Genomic DNA, 8,158 nt, shown 5'->3' on the forward strand with positions numbered 1-8,158 from the left:
CCAAGGAGCAAAACGACAACGTCGTTTTCAGCATTGAAGAGCCACAACGGTCACCTCCAAACGGCACCGTTTCACCCCCTTCAAGCCGAGTCGCAAGTCGATCTCTGAGCCGAGCCACTTACCGAGCCGTTGACCGAGCCGCCGACCGCCGGTTTTCTCCAGAACCCGGCTTGAACCGGCTAAACCGGTTTACCCAGTTTCCTGAACCGGTTCAAGGCAGATTTGTTCAATCGAGTCGTTCGAAATCATTTCAAGCCCGATTTGGTCCGTTCGAAAGCCGTTGTGCTCCAAATTTCAAGCCAAAATATTACAAAGTCCCTGTTGGTCAAAATTATCGCCAAAAATTCTTTGAAAAATGTGAAACATCAAGGAAAGATCGTGGATATCCTCGATCGGGGCGTTATTCTCCTTATATAAAATATAATAGGAGAATTTCTAGGCTGCCACCTTGGATTAAATCCAAGGATTATTATTACTATTAAGTTTGTAATAGTTTTAATTTTTCACAGTTGAACTATTGTATTTAAATAGTACACATTTATTATTTCTACATTCTTCTTGTTGATTAATTTTTAAGATTTATTATTCATGAAAACAAAGAAAAGTATTAATCCCTCAGGGATAGAAAAATTAAATGGAAGAAATTTCCGGGCCTGGAAAAAGCATATAACTTTTCTTCTAACCCATGAAAAGATCTTATATACATTAACAACACCAGAGCCATGTGAAGAAATTGTAGAAAATAAAAGTGAAAGTGAGAGTAGCATTTCAAATCAAGATAAATGGATAGAACACAATGCATGGGCAAAAGCTTTAATTTTGCGTTGCATGAGTGATCATATTATTCCTTTATTTGAAGACTATGAAACTGCTAAAGAAATTATGGATGCAGTTGAAGCAAAGTATGGTTTAAGGTCGGATACTTATATACAGTTATTATTGGATAAGTATAACCGGACTTGTATGAAAGAGAATGATGATATTGGCGATCATGTACTTCAAATGGAGTTAATGGCAAAAGAATTACATGGTGCCGGTCATCCTCTCACTGACAAAATGCAAGTCACAACCATACTAAATAGTCTTCATTCATCTTGGGATCACATTATTACTTCTTTAACACACAGTGGAAATGAAGTAACAATGATATCGCTTCCAGTACTTTTAGTACTTGAAAGAGAAATGATGAAAAAAAGGAATAAAGATGGTGAATCGTTCAATTTATTAATGGCTTAGGACAAGCATTCTACACAGAATAAGATGAAACCAAAACAGTTTAAAAAAAAAGAAATGGTTAAAAAAGAAACAAAATAAACCATTTTCTGGAAACTGTTTTAAGTGTGGAAAGAAGGGCCATTACAAATCACAATGTCCTAACAAAAGAAAAGCACAAAAAAGTAAGGAAATTGTGATGACAATCTCAGAAGTAATGCTAGTAGAACCAATGACAGATTCATGGTGGGTTGACTCTGGAGTAACAAGACATATATGCATGAACAAATATATGTTTATCAAACTTGAAGATAAACAAACTGGAGAGCACAAAGTGTATATGGGCAACAATACATATTGCGATATCTTGGGGCAAGGTACATGTAAATTCAAAGTGAATGGTTCCGTTATTTTACTTAATGATGTTCTATATGTACCTAGTATTCGTAGGAATTTAGTATCAGTGCCTGTACTAGATCAGAAAGGCTACACAGTTGAGTTTAAGTCTGAAACCGGTGTAATAAGTAAGGATAATATATCAGTGAAAGGCGTGACAGATCACAATATGTATGTACTGAATGTTGATATTAATAAAGTACCTATTTATGAGTATTTGAATGTATCTATAGATTGTGCATATTTCTGACATTTAAGATTTGGCCATATAAATAAAAATAAAATGATCAAAATGTATAAAAGTGGATTAATACCACAAATAAACTCAGATAATTTTGATATATGTGAACCATGTATCAAAGGAAAAATGAGTAGTAAATCTTTTTCAAAAAGTTTGAAATCCGCAGATTTACTAGAAATTATACATTCTGATGTTTGTGGACCTTTTAAAACAAAAACTCATAGAGGAATTGAATACTTTATTACTTTCACTGATGACTATTCAAGATATGGGTATATCTACTTACTCAAGCATAAATATCAAGCAATTGAGAAATTCAAAGAATTTAAATTAGAAGTAAAAACCCAGTTGAGTAGACCCATTAAAAATTTGAATAGTGATAGATGAGGAGAATTTGAAACTTTAGATAATTTCTGCAAATTGAATGGTATAAAACACATTTATACTATGCTATATAAATCTCAACAAAATGGCATTGCAGAAAGGAGAAATAGAACTCTATTGGATATGGTGCGATCGATGATGGCATATGCTGAACTACCAATACATTTTTGGGATAAAGCATTATCGACTGCTATATATATATTGAATAGAGTTGAAACTAAAGCGAAACCTCTTACACCTTACGAGTTATGGACGAGACACAAACCGAACTTGAGTAAGCTCAAAGTGTGGGGTTGTAAGGCACAAGTGCTTATCTCAAGGCCACTAAGGGATAAATTAAAAAGTAAAACCTAGGAATGCAAGTTTATTGGGTATGTAGAAAATGGAAGTGGCTACAAATTTTATCATTATGAAAAATGATTGATAGAAAGTAGGGATGCCGTTTTCTTGGAAAATACGAACCTTATTACTCCTGTTGATTAAATAGATTTATTAAATGATTTAGAGAATCAACAGATCTCCACAGAATCTGACAATGAAAATTCTGATATTATTCAAATCTAGAATAATAAAAGAAAGTAAGATGGAAATCAATCTTCAGGTATTGATGTTGGAGACAGTGGGAGTAAAAGATCCAGAAGATCATCAATATTATTTCAAGATCATTATGCACTAAATGCCAGTTTGGAAAATTTAGATAATGATCCTGAAATTTTTTTTGAGGCTGTCAATAGTATTGATTCAGGTAAATGGCTTGAGGCCATGAAAGATGAAATAGAATCAATAAACAAAAATAACGTTTGGGAGTTAACAGATCTTCCAAAAGATAGAAAAGCTATTGGCTGTAAATGGGTACTTAGAAGAAAATTTAAAGTTGATGGTAGTTTGGAAAGGTATAAAGTAAGGTTAGTGGCCAAGGGATATAACCAACAACCAGGTGTAGACTTTGTGGATACATATTCACCTGTGGTGAAATTCACATCCGTAAGGATCATCATGTCCATTGTTGCCAGGATGAATTTGGAATTACATCAGTTATATGTAAAAATAGCTTTTCTCAATGGTGAATTAAAAGAAGATATCTTTATGATTCAACTAGAAGGATTCCAAATTAAAGGATATGAAGAGAAAGTCTACAGGTTGAGGAAGTCACTGTATGGACTTAAGCAATCTTCAAGACAGTGGTATTTGAAATTTCACCAAACCATTTTGGAAATGAGATATGAAATGAGTCCACTAAATCATTGTGTATACATATGGAAAAATGATGATAAATTAACGTTATTATCATTATATGTTGATGATATATTACTGGCAGGTAATTGTCTAGATATGATGCATGAAATAAAAAACATTCTTGAAATCTAAATTTGAAATGAAAGACATGTGTGAAGCTGCCTATGTTCTTGGTATAAGAATTTCTAAAGATAAAAATTCAAATATATTGTATTTAGATCAAGAGAAATATCTAGAAAAAGTGCTTAAAATGTTTGGTATGGAAAATTGTAAATCTTTAAGTACGTCTGTTTGCAAAGCTCATACTTTAAATAAAAGTATGTGTCCAAAAGATGAGGATGAAATAAGTGAAATGCTTAAAGTTCCCTATGCTCAAGCTGTGGGAAGCCTCATGTATGCAATGACAAGTACCAGACCAGATATTTGTCATGCAGTAGGATTGGTAAACAGATTTCAATTCAATCCAGGTAAAGAACATTGGCAAGCAGTGAAACGTATATTAACATATTTACAAGGTACCAAAAATTTGAAATTGTGCTTTGGAAACAATGATCTAGAATTAATCGACTATAGTGATGCTGATTTTGGAAGTGATGTAGATGATAGAAAATCTATAACTGGATATATATTTCTATTTGGTGGAACAACAGTTTCTTGGTTAAGTAAGAAACAGAGCTGTGTTGCTAAGTCTACTATAGAAACAGAATATATTGCTTGTAGTACTGCAGTGAGTAATGCGGTGTAGATAAAACGCTTTGTTGAAAGCTTAAATTTGGGTATATCCACAAAATCAATCAATGTATTTTGTGATAATCAGTCTGTCATTTTTTTGATAAAAAGTGGAACACAGATATCCAAGGGAAAACACATTGATGTGCATTATCACTATATTTTAGATATAGTGAAAAGAGGTGAGGTCAATGTTAATTTCGTTTCCTCAACCGAGATGGTAGCAGATCCAATGACCAAATGTTTATCTCTGGAGAAATTCAGAGAACATGTGACTAGAATGAGATTGAGAGAAACCTAAGTGAACCAATCTCATGGTCAACATGTATAACTCAGCAAATTTTGGGGACGCCTAGAAAATTGGAGTTATGGAGATAACCAAATGAAAATTTTGGTAAAGTCACTGATAAGGTGATCAAGAAAAACCTCAGGAATGGCCTTAGAGTGAGTACTTGATAAAATTTCAGTGCATGTTGATTAACCAAGTAAAAGGTTGATCATGGTAAAGTCGCTGATAAGGTGATTAAGGAAAGACTCAGGTGAGTAAGTACTTAACGAAAATTCAGTGTCATTCACTAAAGTTTTAGTGAAATGTGATTTGATTACCCAAGTAAATGGTTAATCATTTGCAAAGTCGTTGATAAGGTGATTAGGGAAAAACTTCAGGAATAGCCTCTAGAGGAAGTACTTGACGAAAATTCAGCACAGGTCGATACATATGTTATGTATTCGGCTGAAGTCGTCAATTGTGACAGGGGTATGGATTGTTGATCCAGTCACAGAGAATTGATGCCGTTCACTACAAATTTTTTAATGAAATGAAGTTACCCCTAATATGTGATCAGTGGGAGCACATATGGTAAATGGTGCGGTCAGATAAGGTAATGACAAAAAACGTGTGCACGTAGAGGCTTGTCATGCTCTGACGCCGATCTGCAAGTGTAGCAGATGAGAGTTGAGTAGTGGAAATCTTATATTGGTACCAAGGTAAAATACTCAACTGGATCATCACCGTTTTGTGTGATTAAGTGGAAGATGTTATTCTAAGGGGTGTGTTCACCAAACGGTGTACCCCTTGGAATGACACCCTCTAACATGGTGATGGTTCTCATGAGGGGTGATGTTAAAGGAAGTGTCAAGAGATACAACCTTTTGACTAAGTCAAAGGTTGTGTCACTTATTAAGGTTGTGACCTTTGGGTTACCATCGGTTTACTAATGGTTGTGCTATTTCACAATAGGATGTGTCACTTCTTAAGGTTGTGACCTTTGGGTTACTATTGGTTAACCAATAGATGTGCCATTTACCAACCGGTGTATGTTGACCTATAAATAGGAGTCATTGGTGCACAAATAAAAATACTCAATTCCCTTTATTCATCACCAACTTATGGGACAAATACCTTCACAAGAGTGTCACCATATTATTGTAATTTTCACTTCCATTTATTATTTATTTCTCTACAATCATCTCCATCTATATCCATGCACGAGTAATTATTAGCTACGTACTCTCGGACTACAGGACACAGTGCTATGTTTCAACTTATCACAGGGACATGGTGATCATTATGTAAATACTTTTAATGATCGATACGATATCATCTTATATATATATATATATAAATATATATATATATATATTTATGGAGTAAGGTGTATACTTCCTCTTCCTTAATTATTAGGTATACCTAATAATTAACCTCCATCAAGAAGCTGATATTGTCTGATATCCCAATCTACTTCCAACCAAGTCCTCTTCCCACTTCATGTTATTGTAGAACTCTGTCCTAATCAAACACGCATTATTAAAAAAAATTCATGAGATTTAAGAGGGGTGGAGTACTCCAGTACTCCAAACATAATCCTCGATCGATCGTAGCAATCATTTTAGTGTTCGAGAATAAGGGAATAAAAAAAAAAAAGTAATGTTATATGCAGTTGTAGAATGTGTAAGTGTAGTGCAGTCAATTTAAAAAAGAATAAATTTATTATTAAATTTTGTTTTTTTTATATAAATCTTATATTTATTTTTTAAATAATTACGTGGTACTTGTACGCTCACAAATAATACTACCTTTAGATCCACATTCGGAGAAGGCAGCATGCATGAGTTTAGATAGCCAGATTGTTAATTAAGATCAACGGATATCAAACGAGGAGTACTGCTATCGGGAGTCCGTCACCCAAAAAATGTTTTGAATAGTTTAAATTTTTTTAATCATCATAAATATTTTTTAAAAAAATAAAAAATTTATAATATCATTAAAAAAATATTTTTTTAATCATTCATTAAAAAAAAAAAAAAATCCCATTCGGCTCATTTTTTAGATCCCGAATTATTTATCTTAAACGAGATTGTCAATGACTTTCAGGAGGCGTACGCAAGTAATTGATGTATTGGCGAATGAGGCGTGAAAAGCATAAAACACAGACATGCAGTAGATCAGCTGAGAGGAGGACCGGGTACTCAAGCTGTTTGGAGAAAAGTGATTGACTTTTTTGTTATTGTTTTAATTTTTTTCAATTATTAAATGTATAATATACGAATAATAAGTAGAAAAATTTAATTATTTAAAAAAAAAGAAATAAAAAAAAAAAGAAATTATGGTGTGTAATATGTGTGTGGAGCTTATGAATAACAATGCTTTATTTAAAAAAAATAAAGATAAAAGAGATTTATTTTAAGAGCATTCATAATAGATTCTTTATCTTATCCTTTAAAATACATCATCAAAATTTATTTTTTCTATTTCACATACTTATTTTTATAATATATCATATATAAGCTTATCTATTTTTTCTTCATATCATTTTAATATTATATTTTTTCATATTTTTTTATTCATTTAAAATATTTTCTCTAACTATTAATAATATCTTCAAATTTTTTAATATTTACAATATCTCTTCATATACAATATCATATAATTATGTTTTATTTTAAATTAATCCAAATTTTATAAACTAAACTAAACTAAGAGACAAATTAATTCAAAAAATAAAAGTAGATATTATATAATGAAAAAAAAGAGATTAATTCAACTTTAGATTTTGTCTTTGGCCCCCAACAAAAAAGAAAGTGTAGGAATGAGAAAGAAGATTTGAAATAAAAATAAATAACTTTTAAAAAAATAGAAAAAATCAAACAACAAAAGAGAAAAAAATTTAAAAAATTTATAAAGATGAATAATTCTCTGCACATTTAATATGCTACTGTAATAGAATGTAAATTAGAAGATAAAATATAAGATCTGTTGAAAGGCAATCTTATGAAAATTTCTTTATATTAAAAAAAATATATATATATATTATAGATCATCCATTACAATTGTTCAAGAGGCTCTTCCATGCATCTGTTATTGATAGATGGGAAGTCTTTCGGCCACGTCTTGTTGATTGGAAGTCAAAGTCTTCCCATTTATCATTGATAATTGAAAACTTTTTCTTCCAACAATATCTTCCCACGCGTTTCCAACCATGACAAGACATATGTTTTTGGATGGTTGGACCGACAATGTGACGTTTATCACAAATTATCTATTTTATCTCTTTTAATTATTTTAAATTTTTTAAATTTTAAATAAAATATAAAAAATAATTTAACTTTTTTAACTCTTCAAATAAAAATAATATTTTATTTATCTTTTAATTTTAATATTACCTCATATCATTTATGTAATCAAATAAAGAATAAATCTCTTTACTTAAATAAAGAAAAATCATAAGACATCGTGAAAATTATATATACAATTCTTGTTTTAGAGAATGCCTTATTTTAATTATATATGATAATAATGGGTTATAAATATTCAACCCGTGATGCATTTTGAGTTATGCATTTTCTTGTATGGATAATTGATTCTTCAAAATTATGGAATATGGTTGAATATATAGTAATTTTTCAGTAACGAAGTACCCTTAAGTGCGTGATCCATTGGCAACTTTTTCTCCAAATAAG

This window comes from Juglans regia, chromosome 7 (assembly GCF_001411555.2).
Source record: "Juglans regia cultivar Chandler chromosome 7, Walnut 2.0, whole genome shotgun sequence".
Lineage (NCBI taxonomy): Eukaryota > Viridiplantae > Streptophyta > Magnoliopsida > Fagales > Juglandaceae > Juglans > Juglans regia.